Genomic DNA, 16,622 nt, shown 5'->3' on the forward strand with positions numbered 1-16,622 from the left:
CTTCTGAACCCCATGCACAGAGGTAGCCTATGGCAGTTCAGTGTCCAAGTGGGTTCCATAGTAATGGAGACAGAGACTGTCTCTGACAGGAACTGATTGGCCTGCTCTTTGATCACCTTCCCCTGAGGGGGGAGCAGCCTTACCAGCCCACAGAAGACAATGCAGCCACTCCTGAGGAGACCTGATAGGATCAACCAGTGACTTTTGATTCTAAAAGTTATTAGTTTCACTTCAAACTTTGAGTTCATTGTAAATGTGACAAATTTAACTTTTCTTTCTTTCTTTCTTTCTTTCTTTCTTTCTTTCTTTCTTTCTTTCTTTCTTTCTTTCCTTCCTTCCTTCCTTCCTTCCTTCCTTCCTTCCTTCCTTCTTTCTTTCTTTCTTTCTTTCTTTCTTTCTTTCTTTCTTTCTCAGACAAGGTTTCTCTGTGTGGTCTTGGCTGTCTTGGACTCAATTTTTAGACCAGACTGGCCTCTGTCCCCCTAAGTGCTGTTACAGGAGTGTGTCACCACACATGGCTGACAAATTTCATTTCTATAGCTTCACGTAGTCACATATTAAATGATGTCAAAGGTCCATGGCCAAAAACACACTTTGTGATGTATGCTGTAGCATATTGAAGATGTCAAGCACAAGACTATAGAAGATACAGATATAAATGAAACAGATTTTCCAGAATGGTAAATCTAGTCATGGTAAGGAAAAGAAATTTTAGACTAACCCAGTAAGTCTGACTGACCCTCCCTGCTATGCACATCTCCCAACCCACCAGATCAAACTGGGTCCCACATTCAATGCCTTAATCCAGTTCAGTCACCAGTGACTGTGTTTCAACCACCCTCTAGACTTTACCAGCAATGTCCTCCTCTGTGGCCTAGCAAGGCAGCTCCTCCCTGGGGGTGGGGGTGGGGGTGTCAAAAAGCCAGCCATTGAGTTCATGTCAGAAACAGTTCCTGTTCCCTTTCTAGGGAACCCACTTGGATACTGAGCTGCCATGGAGCAAAATCTGAGCAGGGGTTCTAGGTTATATCCAGGCATGGTCCTTGGTTGGAGAAACAGTCTCAGAAAAGACCCCAATGCCCACATATATTTGGTCCTTGTGGAGCTCCTGTCCTCTCCAGATCATACTAATTCCGCCTTCTTTCATATGATTCCCTGCACTCTGCCCAAGGTTTGGTTATGAGTCTCAGCATCTGCTTTGATACGCTGCTAGGTAGAGTCTTTCAAAGGCCCTCTGTGGTAGGCTCCTGTCTGTTAATTGTTTTCTCCTACTTCTAATGTCTATCCCATTTGTCTTTTTTTAAGTGAGGATTGATCATCTTACCCCAGGTCCTCTTTCTTGTTTATCTTCTTTAGTGTCCAGATTTTAGTATGTTTATGCTATCTTAGAGGTCTAATACCCACTTATAAGTGAGTATATACCATGTGTGTCTTTCTGCTTCTGGGATACCTCACTCAGGATGATCTTTTCTAGGTCCCACCATTTTAGGCATATATCCAAAAGATGCTCAAGTACACAACAAGGATATTTGTTCAACCATGTTCTTAGCAGCTTTATTTGTAATAGCCAGAACCTGGAAACAACTCAGAGGTCCATCAACAGAGAAATGGATATAGAAATTGTGGTACTTTTATACAATGGAATACTACTCAGCAATTAAAAACAAGGAAATCATTAAATTTGCACCAGATGATCTGTTATTGTACAGGATTGTTTTGGCACTTCTGGGTTTTTTGTTTTTCCATATGAAGCTGAGAATTTTTCTTTCAAGGTCTGTAAAGAATTGTGTTTGTATTTTTATAAGAACTGTTCTGAATCTGTAGATTGCTTTTGGCAGGATGGCCACTTTCACTATGTTAATCCTACTGACCAATGAGTACTGGATATCTTTACATCTTCTGATATCTTCTTCAATTTCTTTCTTCAGAGACTTGAAGGTTTTTTTTGAACAGGTCTTTCCCTTGATAAACAGAAAATTCTTTGTAGAGGAATATAAAATAGCAGAGAAACACTTAAAGAAATGCTCAAAGTCCTTAGTCATCAGGGAAATAGTAATCAAAAGGGCCCTGAGATTTCACATTATACTCATCAGAATGGCTAAGAACAAATATTCAAATGACAATACACGCTGGAGAAGATGTGGAGAAAGGGAACCCTCCTCCATTGCAGGTGGGAATGTAAACTTGTACAACCACTTTGGAAATCAATCTAGCACTTTCTCAGACAATTAGGAATAGTGTTTACTCATAATCCAGCTATACCACTCCTAGGCATTTATTCAAAATATGCTCAAGTATACAACAAGGACATTTGCTTAACCATGTTTGTAGCAGCTTTATTCGTAATAGCTAGAACCTGGAAACATTCCAGATGTCCCTCCTCAATGGAGGAATGGATACAGAAATTATGGTACTTTTACACAATGGAATACTACTCAGCAATTAAAAACAAGGAAATCATGAAATTTGCAGGCAAATGGTGGGATCTAGAAAAGATCATCCTGAGTGAGGTATCCCAGAAGCAGAAAGACGCACCCAGTATATACTCACTTATAAGTGGATGTTAGACACATAATATGGGATAAACTTACTAAAATCTGTACACTTAAAGAAGCTAAGCAAGAAAGAGGACCCTGGGTAAGATGCTCAGTCCTCACTCAGAACGACAAACAAGATGGACATTGGAAGAAGGAGAAAAAAGGACAGTATAGAAGCCTACCACAGAGGAACTCTGAAAGACTCTACCCAGAGATAGACACAGAGAGGACAGGATCTCCACAAGGAGAGCAACAGAATCAAAAAATCTGGGCACAAGGGTGTTTTCTGAGACTGATACTCCAACCAAGGACCATTCATGGATATAACCTAGATAACCTAGAACCCTTGCTCAGATGTAGCCCATGGCAGCTCTGTATCCAAGTGGGTTCTCCAGTAAGGGGAGCAGGGACTGTCTCTGACATGATCTCAGTGGCTGGCTCTTTACTCACCTCCCCCTGAGGTGGGAGCAGCCTTGCCAGGCCACAGAGGAAGACAATGCAGCCAATCTGATGAGACCTTATAACCTAGGATGAGATGGAAGGAGAAGAGGACCTCCCTTATCAGTGGACTTGGAGAGGGGCATGGGAGGAGGTCAAGGAGAGAGTGTGGGATTGCAAGGGAACGAAGGAGAGGTCTACAGCTGGGATACAAAATGAATAAACTGTAATTAATATAAGAAATAAAAATTTAATTAAAAATCTACACAAGTCAATTAATGTAATTAACCACGTAAATGGACTTAGTTACAAAAACTACATGAGCATATCAATAAATGCAGAAAAATCCTTTCATAAAGTCCAATATGTTATTTTGATAAAGTAGAGAATTTAAGGCTAGAGCTAGCATACCTCCACACAATAAAAGGTACATATGAAAAATTTAAAGCCAACTAGATGGAGAAAATCTTGATGCAATCCCACTGAAGTCAGGAATGAGAAAAGGAAATACACTACCCCTACTCTTTTTTAAATTTTTTTTTATTAATTACAGTTTATTCACTTTGTATCCCCCCTGTACTTTCCTCCCTCCCTCTTCTCCACCTGTGCCCCTCCCCCAGTCCTCTGATAAGGGAGGTCTCTTCCCCTTCCCTCTTATCCTAGTCTATCAGGTCTGGCTAGACTATCAGGAGTGGCTGCATTGTCTTCTTCTGTGGCCTGGGAAGGCTGCTCCCTCCTCAGGGGGAGGTGATCAAAGAGCAGGCCAATCAGTTCCTGTTGGAGACAGTCCCTGTCTCTATTACTATGAACCCATTTGGACACTGAACTGCCATGGGCTACCTCTGTGCAGGGGTTCCAGGCCATGTCCATGAGTGATCCTTAGCTGGAGTATCAGTCTCAGAAAATACCCCTATGTCCAAACTTTTTGGATCTGTTGCTTTCCTTGTGGAGTTCCTGTCCTCTCCAGGTCTTACTATCTCCCACTTCTTTCATAAGATTCCTTGCACTCTGCCCAAAGTTTGGCTATGAGTCTTAGCATCTGCTCTGATACTCTTCAGGGTAGAGCCTTTCAAAGGTCCTCTGTGGTAGGTTCCTGTCCTGTTTCCTGTTTTCTCCCTCCTCCAATGTCTATCCTCTTTGCCTTTCTGAATGGGATTGAGCATCTTATCGAGTCCTCCTTCTTGATTAGCTTCCTTAGGTATACAAATTTTAGTATGTTTATCCTATATCATATGTCTAAAACCCACATATGAGTGAGTATATACCCTGTGTGTCTTTCTGCTTCTTAGATACCTCACTCAGATGATCTTTTTCAGTTCCCACCATTTACCTGCAAATGTCATGATTTCCTTGTTTTTAATTGCTGAATAATATTCCATTGTGCAGATGTACCACAATTTCTGTATCCATTCCTCAACTGAGGCTACCTCTATTCATTTTTGAAGTTGTTGGTGAAACAGTATTTGAATCAATAAGCAAGAGAAGGAAATATAATGAATAAAAATGTGAAAAAGTCAAACTATCTATATTGGTAGATGTTATGATATTTTATACATTAGTGATCAAAATTGTAGCAGAAAATTTCTAAAAATAATAAACCAACTTAACAATGTTTCAGGATATACACTCAACTTAAAGCAAAAGTTTTTCTACACACAAGCCATAAACATAAAGACATAGATCACAGATGCATTGACATTCACAAAATCCTCAAAGGCAGTAAAACATCTACAAAACAAACCTAACCAAATAAAAGATCTCCATAGTGAAAGCTTTATATCAGTGATGACATAGAGGAACACAGAAAATTGAAAGACATCCATATTCATTAGTTGATAAAATTAACATTGTGAATATGTCCACTTTACCAAAAACTCTATTTATTTTTATTTATATTTTTATTTTTTAAAATAAAAAGCTACTTAATTATTCAATTTAGTCCCAATCAAAGTCCTCATTTCATTTTTCATGTAGGCCAATGGAACAAAACTGAAGACCTAAATAGGAGTATAGGTAACTTTATTCATTTACTATTTGAGAAAGATGCTAAAATCATGCTATTAAAAAGAAAGCATCTTCATCAAATGATACTAGGAAAATTGAGTGTAATTGTGAAGAAGAATGAAATTAGACCAATATCAATCACCTTCCACAAAAACTAATCACAAATAAATCAAAAATATAAATATGAAGCTTGAGACACTGAAACTTCTAGAAGAAAGTGATATGGTTGTTAGAAAGACTTCCTGAATATGACTCCATCACCCCCAAATTAAGGCCACCAATTGACAAGTGGGACTTCATGAAAGAAAACAAAACAAAGTTCAGTACAGATAAATAAATAATTAGGTGAAAAAGAAATCCCCAGGAGAGAATCTTTGCCATCTATACATGTGATAGAAGATTGACATCCAGGATATGTAAGGAATTAAAAAAAAAATCAAAAAACAAATTACGCATTTAGAAACTGTGTCTGGGACTAGAACATAAGAGTTCTCAAAAGAGCAAACCAAATGCCTAAGAAATATTAGTCATATAATACAGGATGAACATACTAAAATCTTTATCCCTAAAGAAGCTAAACAAGAAGGAGGACCCTAGGCTAGTTGCTCAATTTCTCATTCAGAAAGCAATGAGATAGACATCCAAAGTGGGAGAAAACAGGGAACAGGACAGGCACCTACCACAGAGGGCCTCTGAAAGATTATCCAGAAGTGTATCAAAGCAGATATTGAGACTCATAGCCAAACTTTGGGCAGAGTGTACAGAATCTTATGAAAGAAGGGGGAGATAGAAAGATCTGGAGAGGACAGATATTCCACAAGGAGAGCAACAGAACCAAAAAATCTGGGACCAAGGGTCTTTTCTGAGACTGATACTCTAATCAAGGACCATGCATGGAGATAACCTAAACCCCTTGCTCAGATGTAGACTGTGCAGCTCAACTTCCAAGTGGGTTCTCTAGTAAAGGGAACACGGCTGTCTCTGACATGAACTCAGGGGCTGGCTCTTTGAACACCTCCCCTCAAAGGGGACAGCCTTAATAGGCCATAGAGAAAGACAACACAGGCAGTCCTTATGAGACCTGATAAGCTAGGGTGAGATGGAAGGGGATAAGTACCTCCTTTATCATTGGACTGGGGGAGGGGCTTGGGAGGAGAAGAGGGAGGGAGGGTGGGATTGGGAGGAGATGAGGAAAGGGGTTACAGTTGGGATACAAAGTGAATAAATTGTAATAATCACAATTTTTTAAAATTAAAAAAATAAAATATTATGTTACAAAAAGAAATATCTCAAAAATATTCATCATCTCTAGCAATTAAGGAAGTGAAATCAAAACAACTGAGATTTTTATCTTACACCAGTTAGAATAGCAAAGACCAATAAAACAAGCAAAAACAAATGTGTTTTGTTGTTCCGGAAGTGAGTACAGAGAATTCTCAAAAAGTTAAATATAAGTCTATCCTATGACCCATTTCTTGGCATATGTCCAAAGGTTTATGCTCATTGCTGTTCAATTCTTAGTGGCTGAGAAATGAAAATAACTTAAATGTCTTTCAACCAATGAATAAATAATGAAGATATGGTGAATGACCACATATTCATATGTAAAGAAAAATAAAATTTACAAGTAAATGTATAGAACTAGAAAAAACTATGTTGAGTGAGGTAACTTAGATCCATAAACACAAATATCAAGTGTCCTTTCTCAGCTGAGGCTTCAGCTCCAAATCTTCAGCTATAAGTGTAGTTGTTATCAAGAATATTTGTCATTGCAACCTACAGAGGGAATTAAAGATAAATACAACTAACCAAAGGGAAGAGTTATGGATCCTAATGGGTATGCCTTTGGTACAAATCCTGCCCCTAAAACTCAGGGATCATTTCAGGGAAGAGAATGGAAAGACTTTAAATGCAAAAGGAAAAGGAAATTTGCTGTGAGATTGTGCATCCTAGGAAAGACACAATCTACACACAGAAAGTCTCTTCCTGTATACCTAAACATGAGCTGAACAAGGATAACAGAAATAGACAGGCTAACATGGACAGGGTATGAGGCCTTAAGCTTACACTAAGAATCACAGGCAACCAAGGAATTATGAGAGTGAGAGAAATAGTATCCACCAGGTAAGAGCCTACCAATTAACTGGTTTTCAAATATCAAATGGTCATCCCTGAAGACATACATACAATAACAATGTACAGTTTTACACATTAATCAGATTGTACTTGTATACTAGGAATATACAATTAATAAGAAAAGATGCAATAAATTTTAAGTAAAGTAAGAAGGGCTTGGAGAGATAAAAAGTCAGTGGTAAAAATTATGTAACTATATTGTATTTCAGACAATAAAATAAATGACTCCAAAAAAGGTAAAAATTAGAAAATTAGTGATTCTTCTCTGTCCCATGACAAGCAGTATATGGAAAAGCATTTATTGATTTAAAGACCCAAGCAATTTTTATATAAAATCAAATATATCATAAAGCCCATGACTGTTTCTACTTTCACCACACAATCTTAGTGACAGTTAATATGACCAAGTGAGGCTGGCAATGAAAAGCAAAAGTTTTGCTGCTGGAGAGGAGGGGCCAGATGATGTGGAGTCTGGAAAACACACCCAGTAATGATGGAAATATCATTTAATATGCTCCTCACAAACTCAGAGGTCCATGAGCTGAGAGAGAAGATTTACTTAGACTGAGGATGTCTACTTAGACTGAAGTTAGCAGATGACTTCTAAATCATGGACAAAATAGTCAATGTCGATTTAAAACAAACAAACAAACAAAACAAAACAAAACAAAACAAAAACCAAGAACCTTGAAAATAGGTTCTTAAAAAATAATGCAAGGCAAACAGTGAAACCTCTTATCTAGAACATACCTCCACAAACAATTTAAGGTAAAATTAAACGTTAAATGCCAGGTCAGGTTACACTTGGCAGGCAGAAGAAGTCTATATACCTCTGTTAGTTTGAGGCCAGCTTGATCTTCACAATGAGTTCCTGACTACTCAGGACTACGTAGTAAAAACCTGTCTTACAAACAATAATAATCATAGTGGCCAAGACAGTTCAGAAGATAAAGTTTCCACAGCAATGCCTTGAAACCTAAGATCTCTAGGACCTATATTTTTAAAGGAGAGAACCAACTATCACAAGTTGTCCTCTGTCCTCTACACATGTGCCATGGTGCATGCATGCTTGTATGTATGTGAATAAACACATCACACACATACACACTTCTTTTTAAAGTTTTAATTAAAAATGGTACAGAAACATCACTAGTCACATTGTGAAGAAAAATGTACAGATTAAGTACTTTACTAAAGATAATTTACTATAATATAACAAAATTCGATTGCTATATAATTTATATATATTATAAATTAATATATAATATCTGCTTTTCAATAAAACCTTACGTAGAATCCTTAGTCAGGATTCTCCAGGTGAACAGAGGCAATAGGATCTATTTTCTTTTTATTTTATGTGTATGAGTCTTTTGTTGGCATATGTCTGTGCATCACATGTATGTCTGGTGCCAGCAGACTAAAGAATGAATCAGATTTCTTGGTACTGGAAATACAGACAATTGTGAGCCACTGTCTGGGTGCTGAGAATGTAACACAATCCTCTACAAGAGCGATGAATACACTTAACCACAGAGCCATTTTTCTAGGCCCAGAAAAATAGGAATTTAAATGTAGGAAGATTGATTACTGACAAAGAAGTGGCTTGTGCTACATGGAATCTTGGCACATGCAGAATTCTCTAAGGTAGGCCACCCTATTAGGGGTGCAGGGATGGATTTCAGTTCACATCTGAAGCCAACCTATTACTATAACTCTCCACTTTTCATGGTGATCAGTATTTTCTATAGAAGCCCTCAACTGATTACATAAGGCATACATACAATACAGATGGTAGTTTGTCTTGTTCAAATCTAATTTAAATCTTAATCTTATTTTAAAATGCCGTTCTAGAAATATGGAGACTAATGTATGACCAAATGTCTAGTAACCGTGATCTAGCATGTCCTTGTGTCATATTAACTGTGACACAAAGTAATAGAAAAGTATAGACTATACCTAGAAAATAAGAAAAAAAATCAATATTAATTCTCTCAAAATGAATTGAAAATGATATTGACCACTAAAATTTTACAGAAGCTCCTGTACAGCAACCAGGAAATCAAAGAAAACCACCAAAAGAACCACTTAACAAATGAAGAATCTCAGAAGTCAAATCTTGGGGAAGATGAGTATTACAGAATTAAAAACACAGAAACTAAAACAATGACAACAGGTTTTGAGAAGAAAGGAAAATAAAGAACATAGATAAAAAAAAATCTATGAAGTTGTTTCACCACTGTTACAGAGAGAAATCTGACACATTGACATAAAGGAAGCTACATAGACCTATGTATACATTAATATATAGGAAAGGAACAAGGGATTGAATATTTAAGATATTAAGAAAATATCAATCTCATAAATTACATTTAAAACAATAGACTCAGGCAGTTCCAACAAGCCCAGACTGATAGAATTCCACCTAAGCATTTCTAGCTGAACTCTTGTAAGGAAATCAAAAGTAGCTCTTGACACTCTCAAGAACCACAAGAGACAGACGAATAATCACAAATAGGAAACAGCAACATCTTGAACTGTTTCATTTCTACTTAAAAAGACGGAAGGTTACACAGTGTTGGGACAAAACAAACACACAATTTATTAATTTTATGATAAACAGGCATGGTTTTATAACCTGCCATCCAAGTGTTCAGAGCTGAGAAAGGAGGGTCTTTTTGTTGTTGTTTTTGTTGTTTATTTTGTTTTGCTGGTGTCACTGTTTTTCTTTGGGTTGTGTTGTTGTTTGTTTTGCTTTCTTTTGTTTTGTTTTTTGAGACATGGTTTCTTCGTATAGTTCCAGCTGTCCTGGAACTCACTCCATTAAACCTGGTTGACCTCAATCTTTGAGATTCCCATGCCTCTGCCTCCCTAGTGCTGGGATTAAAGGCATGTGACATCACCACTCCAGAAGGATGATCTTAGGTAGGCCTCCCTGGGTCATATAGTGAGACCTTGACCACTTACATATTCATATGTATGTCGTTATATTTTAAGCAATGGTATTCTTGAAGAAATACAACAAAAAACTATACTGGAGTACTGAGGGTAACTGAATTTGGAAGAATCAATTATCAGAAGCATTTATTTATAGCACTAAAGAAAGAAATTTATTAAGACAAATTCAACATAATGAGAAATATTAATCATTAAATAATATAGTCTATCCCCCACCACACCTCTTTTCTCACCTTTGGCACATTGTGGATGGTGGGCAAGTGCTCTAACATTGAGCTGTATTTCTGGCATTTTTATTTTTATTTTTTCCTGAAGCAGTCTCACTAAATTGTCTAGGATACCTTTAAACTCCCTATCTAGACCTAGCAGGCCTTCAGCTTGTGGTCTTCCTGCTTCACATTACTGAGTACTGGGATCATAAGTCTCCAGCTATAGCTTATAACTTTATTTTTGTGGAAAATATTCATATAGACTAGTACAAAGATGAAAGAAATTAATGTAATCTTTACTTACCTGTAAAGAGATTTAGTATGAGGTAGATTTCGATAATTTACTATATACATTATAATCTTTAGAGGACCTGAAAAGAGTTATAAAAATGTACCTTTGGAAAATATCAACAGACTATCTAAAATGATGTATTTATAAATTTTATACACAAAGACAGGAGTAAGGAAATAAACATAAAACTTGGTAGATGATGGATGAAGATTACACTTATCTGTAGGTGTAAGGGCAAACATTTATAGATGATTGTTTGGGATTATCTAATTTAATAAATTAATGGTTGTAGATTTTCCTCCAATGACCATGGCCTCACTAGCATGATTAGTAAGCCAGGTTCCAGAAGAAAGCATAGTCACCATCTTGTTGAATGGGTCTTAACTTCAATTAGAGAGGTGTTGGTTATAGTCAGTTGATACATGCCATGACTGCATCTGTAGGGCTATCTGTGCCATGCTGGTTCATTGATGCCACATGTTAGTAGGACTGTGGGTTTCTTTTCTTCTCTGGAAGACTGCATGGCACTTTTGTTACCATAAAAACTAGACCTCAAGGAGGGGGTGTTTAGGAAGGTTCCTGCTCAAGCATCTCTGGATCTTATTTCTGAAGTACATGGTGTCATCAGCAATTAAGTTTACCTTCACATGGAGTCCACTTCTGAAAACCACAATGAATAAAAATGCAAAGTTGTAGAACACAGTCTCCAGACCTATCTATAAAATATTCCTGAATCTAAGACTCAGCAAATATTGAGGAAGAGAATGTGGAAGCAGTATAAGAGACAGAGGACTAAAGAGTATGTTTTGAAATCATGTCTCCCAGTAATAGCAGAAGCTATGTCCTGTCTAAACAGGATCTGAACAAGGATGACACTAAGAACATGCTGAACTGTACTAGGAAAGGCTCATGAGGTCTCAGTCCTACACAAACAACAATAGGAAACTGACGAAAGCTGGGAATGAGAGAGGCAGTGTTGTGCCTGATTCACAAAATCCCCCAAAGGCGACCAGGGTTTGGGATTCTCACAAATACCTGGCATTGGTATCCGATCCCTGATTTCAGGATTTGTGCACCCAAAGCAGGGGATTCAGTCTGGCAAGCTTCTATTAGTTAATACAGAAAGGGGGATGCTACATTTCAAAACTATTTGCAGTGGGAAAGTGCCAGAATCATGAATGGTCCCAGCTTTCGTTGTTCTCTCTCTTGTGGGGGGAAACAGTGGCCTTGGGTAGTCCATGCTGTTTTCAGAAGCAAAGGTACGAGTTGGAAGGAGTTGGGGATATCCAGGCAGGTTTCCTGGCAATCTCTGATGAGCAGCAATCTTTCCTGCAATTGGCTGGCTCTGCCTAGATACAGATTGGAGGGGAGGTGCAGAAAAACTGAGAGGAGTAGAGGAAGGGAAAATTATAAGCAGGACATATTGTATAAAAAAATAATCTGTTTTCAATAAAAGAGAAAAATGAAAAGAAAAAATAAAATAACCCTAAAGGCGTATTTTAGGAAAGGTGGTGTTTAAAATCAGTAGTGAAGTTACTATCACAAGGAACTAGGAAAAGAAGAACCACTAAATGCAGAGCAAATGCAAAAAGTACATTAAAAAGATCAAAGCTAAACAAATTACACAGAAAACAGAAACATAAAAAAATGTCTACCTCAAATTATTTGAAGAAGTTTAGTGACAATGAAAAAACTTTATTCAACAGAACCCAAATAAGAAAAGACCTAGTATCTAAGGTCAGGCATCACCTGACCAGAGGAACAAGAATAATCAAAGCAGTTATTTTGAATCACTATGTGGACAAGTCATAGAATCTGATAAAACGGACAAATAGTGAGAAAGGCCAGGATTAACAAAATTAATTCAAGAAGGAATAGAAAACCTACAGGAACAAGGTGGACTTTAGGTGGAATTGAGAATAAGGGGGTGGCACATGGATCTCTCCGAGAAAGGGAAATAGAATAATTTGAAGATGGACTTGGGACATGTTGGGGTGGGAATGGGAAGAACCAGGAGTTGGGGGAGAAAAGGAGCGGGAAAGAATGGGGAGAGATGAGTGGAAATGGAGGGCATTTGGTGGAGAGTGTGAAAATTTAGTATAGTGGAGGCTCCCTGGACTCTGCAAGGGTGACCCTAGCATGGGCTCTTAACAATGGAAGATTGAGTCTGAATGGCTCATCTACTATAGCCAGGCCAGGCTTTCAGTGGTGGGACTGGAACACCAACCAGCCACAAAAAACCCTTGACCTACAGTCTCTCTGGCCTGCAAGATGGGCTGGGCAATGGTGGTACAGAACCTGTGGGAGTGGCTAATCACTGTCTGATTTAGCTTGAGGCCTGCTCTGTGAGAGGGAGTCCATGCCTGACACTATCACAATGACCAAGAACTGGTTGTTGGATAGCACAAAGATCTAGGGTAGAACCACACATGATAGTCCTCCCCCCAAAATAAATCAAAACAATTTTAAAAAATCAATGAAACGTCTTGGGAGGCAAAGACTGGCAGTTCTCTTTAATGTTTGATGCTGACCTTTTCTGCTGACTGAGTTCCAGAACAGGACAGTCAGGGTTAAACAGAGAAACCCTGCTTCACATAAATAAATAAATAAATAAATAAATAAATAAATAAATAAATAAATAAATAAATATTCAAATGATGTTTAACTATCCTCCTAGGTCAATTGTCATCAGGGTCCAGTTGTTATCAGAGAGGCTGCCTTCAGCAGAAACCCATAGTCAAACATTAGGCAGAAAAAGAGCCCAGGTTGAAACTCTCCATGAAATTCTTTTCCTTTTATATTGAGAACCCCCTGTAAGAAGGTAAGAAGAAATTACAGGATCCAAGGGGTTGAGGACACAAGGAAATCATGGAATTGACTAAGCAGGACTCATGACAGCTTACTGAGACTCAGGTGGCAATCAAGGAACCTGCATGGTTCTGCACTAGGTACTCTACATGTATGTTATGGTTGTTAGCTTGATTATTTTGTAGGACTCCTGACAGTGGGAGTCAGGGTGACTGACTCTTTTGGCTGCTCTTGGGACCCCTTCCCTCCTATTGGATTGCCTTGCCCAGCCTTGATGTGAAGGTTACTTTCTTGTTATATTTGTTGTGCCATGTTAGGTTACTCTGGTAGGCATGCTCTTTTCTGGTGGGAGACAGGGAAGGAGCGGGTCTGGGGTAGAGGGAAGTTGGTGGGGAGAAAGAGTAGGGGAAACAGTGGTGAGGATATATCATCTGAGAGAAGAATACATTTAAAAAATTTAAAGAAGAAACTCAGTTAATTAGTAATTGTACTGTCTTATAAAAATGTTTTCAGAAATTATTTAACTTCCTATATAAAGAAGAGGTAATGTTATGCCTACATATACTTCAAGAAAATAAGCCTTCAACCACTGTCATTGTTAGGATTTCTGTTGCAACAAAACATGACCAAAGCTACTTGAGTAGGAAAGAGTTTATTTGGCTCATGTTTCCATATCACTGTTCATAGTAAAAGGAAATCAGACACTCAAACAAGGCAGGAACCTGGAAGCAGGAGCTAATGCAGAAGTCATGGAGCTGCTTACTGGCTTGCGCCCCATGGCTTTCTCCTAGAACTCAGGACTGCTAGCCCAAGAATAGTACCTCCAAAATGGGCTGGGCCCTGCCTTATCACCACTGATTGATAAAATGGCCTACAGCTGGTTTTTCTGGAAACACTTTCTCAACTGAGGTTTCCTCCTTTCAGATAACTTTAGCTTGTGTCAAGTTGACAGAAAGCTATCAAGCACATATACCATGAGAAAAGTACACTCAAGAATCTTTGTAACTGTAGATGAAAGAATTATTTTTAAAAACGGGTTACATACAATGGTGAAGTATCATTTATCTAAGGAATGTACAGTGGGTCCAAACCAATTCATACAGTGCATATTGAAAAGTAAAATACATTTGACAAATACAGCACTTATGACTGAAGATGCTGAAAATTTTAGAAAATAATATCCTCAATATAATAGAGGCTATTTATGGACAGTCACTATTATTATAATTAATCATGAAAGACTGAATGCTACTCATGTAAGATCACATACAGGGACAAAATATTGCTACAAGAAGTACATTAATTCACTGAAAGAGCTGGTTCCTAGAGTTAAGCAAGAAAACAGACGTCATATAAGTTTGAAAAGGCTAAAAAGAATTTATTCAAAAGCAAAATAATTGTATGAATAACAAACTTAAAAAACTATTCTAAACACCTTTGAACTAATGAGTGAGTTTTACATTTTTTTTCTGATTTTTTAAATTTTATTAATTATACTTTAATCACTTTGTATCAGCCCATAAGCCCCTCCCTCCTCCCCTCCCGATCACACCCTCCCACCCCTTCTTCACGCATGCCCCTCCCCAAGTCCACTGATAAGAGAGGTCCTCTTCTCCTTCCTTCTGATTTTATTCTATTAGATCACATCAGGACTGGCTGCATTGTCATCTTCTGTGGCCTGATAAGGCTGCTGCCCCCGGGGGGGGAGATGATCAAAGAGCAGGCCAGTCAGATTATGTCAGAGGCAGTCCCTCTTCCCATTACTATGTAAACCACTTGTACACTAAACTGCCATGGGCTACATCTGTGCAGGTGTTCTAGGTTATTTCCATGCCTGGTACTTGGTTGGAGTATGAGTCTCTGGAAAGAATGCTGTGTTCAAAGTTTCTGGTTCTGTTGCTCTCCTTGTGGGGTTCCTGTCCTCTACAGATCTTACTATTTCCCATTTGTTACATAAGATTCCATACACTCTGCCCAACAGTTGGCCATAAGTCTCAGGGTCTGTTTTGATAGTCTGCAGGGCAAAGGCTTTCAGAGGCCCTCTGTGGCAGGTTCCTAGGTTGTTTCCTGTTTTCTTCTTCTTCTGATGTCCATCCTCTTTGCCTTTCTGGATGGGGATTGAGCATTTTAGTCAGGTCCTCTTTCTTGATTAGTTTCTTTAGATATACAGATTTTGGTAGGTTTATCCTATATTATATGTCTATATGGGTGAGTATATACCATGTGTGTCTTTCTGCTTCTGGGACATCTCACTCAGGATGATCCTTTCCAGTTCCAACCAATTACCTGCAAATTTCATGTTTTCCTTATTTTTCACTGCAGAGAGAGTAATACTCCACTGTGTAGATGTACCATAATTTCTGCATCCAATCTTCAGTTGAGGGGCATCTGGGCTGTTTGCAGCTTCTGGCTATTACAAATAAAGCTGCTACAAACATGGTTGAGCAAATGTCCTTATTGTGTACTTGAGCCTCTTTTGGATATATGCCTAGGAGTGGTATGGCTGGATCTTGAGAAAGCACTATTTCTAGTTGTCTGAGAAAGCACCAGGTTGATTTCCAGAGTGGTTGTACAAGTTTACATTCCCACCAGCAGTGGAGAAGGGTTCTCCTTTCTCCACAACCTCTCCAGCATGTGTTGTCACTTGAGTTTTTCATCTTGGCCATACTAATGGGTGTAAGGTGAAATCTCACGGTCTTTTTTATTTCATTAGCATTTTCCTAATGGCTAATGAGGTTGAGCATTTCTTTCAGTGTTTCTCTGCCATTCGATATTCCTCTACAGAGAGTTCTCTGTTTAACTCTGTTCCCCATTTTTTAATTGCATTACTTGTTTTGCTGTTTTTCAGCTTGTTTAGTTCTTTATATATACTGAATATTAGTCCTCTGTCAGATAATGGGTTGGTGAAGATTCTTTCCCAATCTGTAGGCAGTCATTTTGTTTTGTGGACAGTGTCCTTTGATTTACAGAAGCTTTTCAGTTTCATGAGTTCCCATTTATTGATTGTTGCTCTTAGACCCTGTGCTATTGGTGTTCTGTACAGGAAGTTGTCTCCTGTGGCAATGAGTTCAAGGGTATTCCCCACTTCTTTTCTAATCGATTTAATGTGTCTGGTCTTATGTTGAGGTCTTTGATACACTTGGACTTTAGTTTTGTACAGGGTGATAAGTATGGATCTATTTTCATTTTTCTACATGTAGACATCCAGTTAGACCAGCATCATTTGTTGAAGATGCTATCTTT

The sequence above is a fragment of the Meriones unguiculatus genome, chromosome 15 (assembly GCF_030254825.1).
Source record: "Meriones unguiculatus strain TT.TT164.6M chromosome 15, Bangor_MerUng_6.1, whole genome shotgun sequence".
NCBI lineage: Eukaryota > Metazoa > Chordata > Mammalia > Rodentia > Muridae > Meriones > Meriones unguiculatus.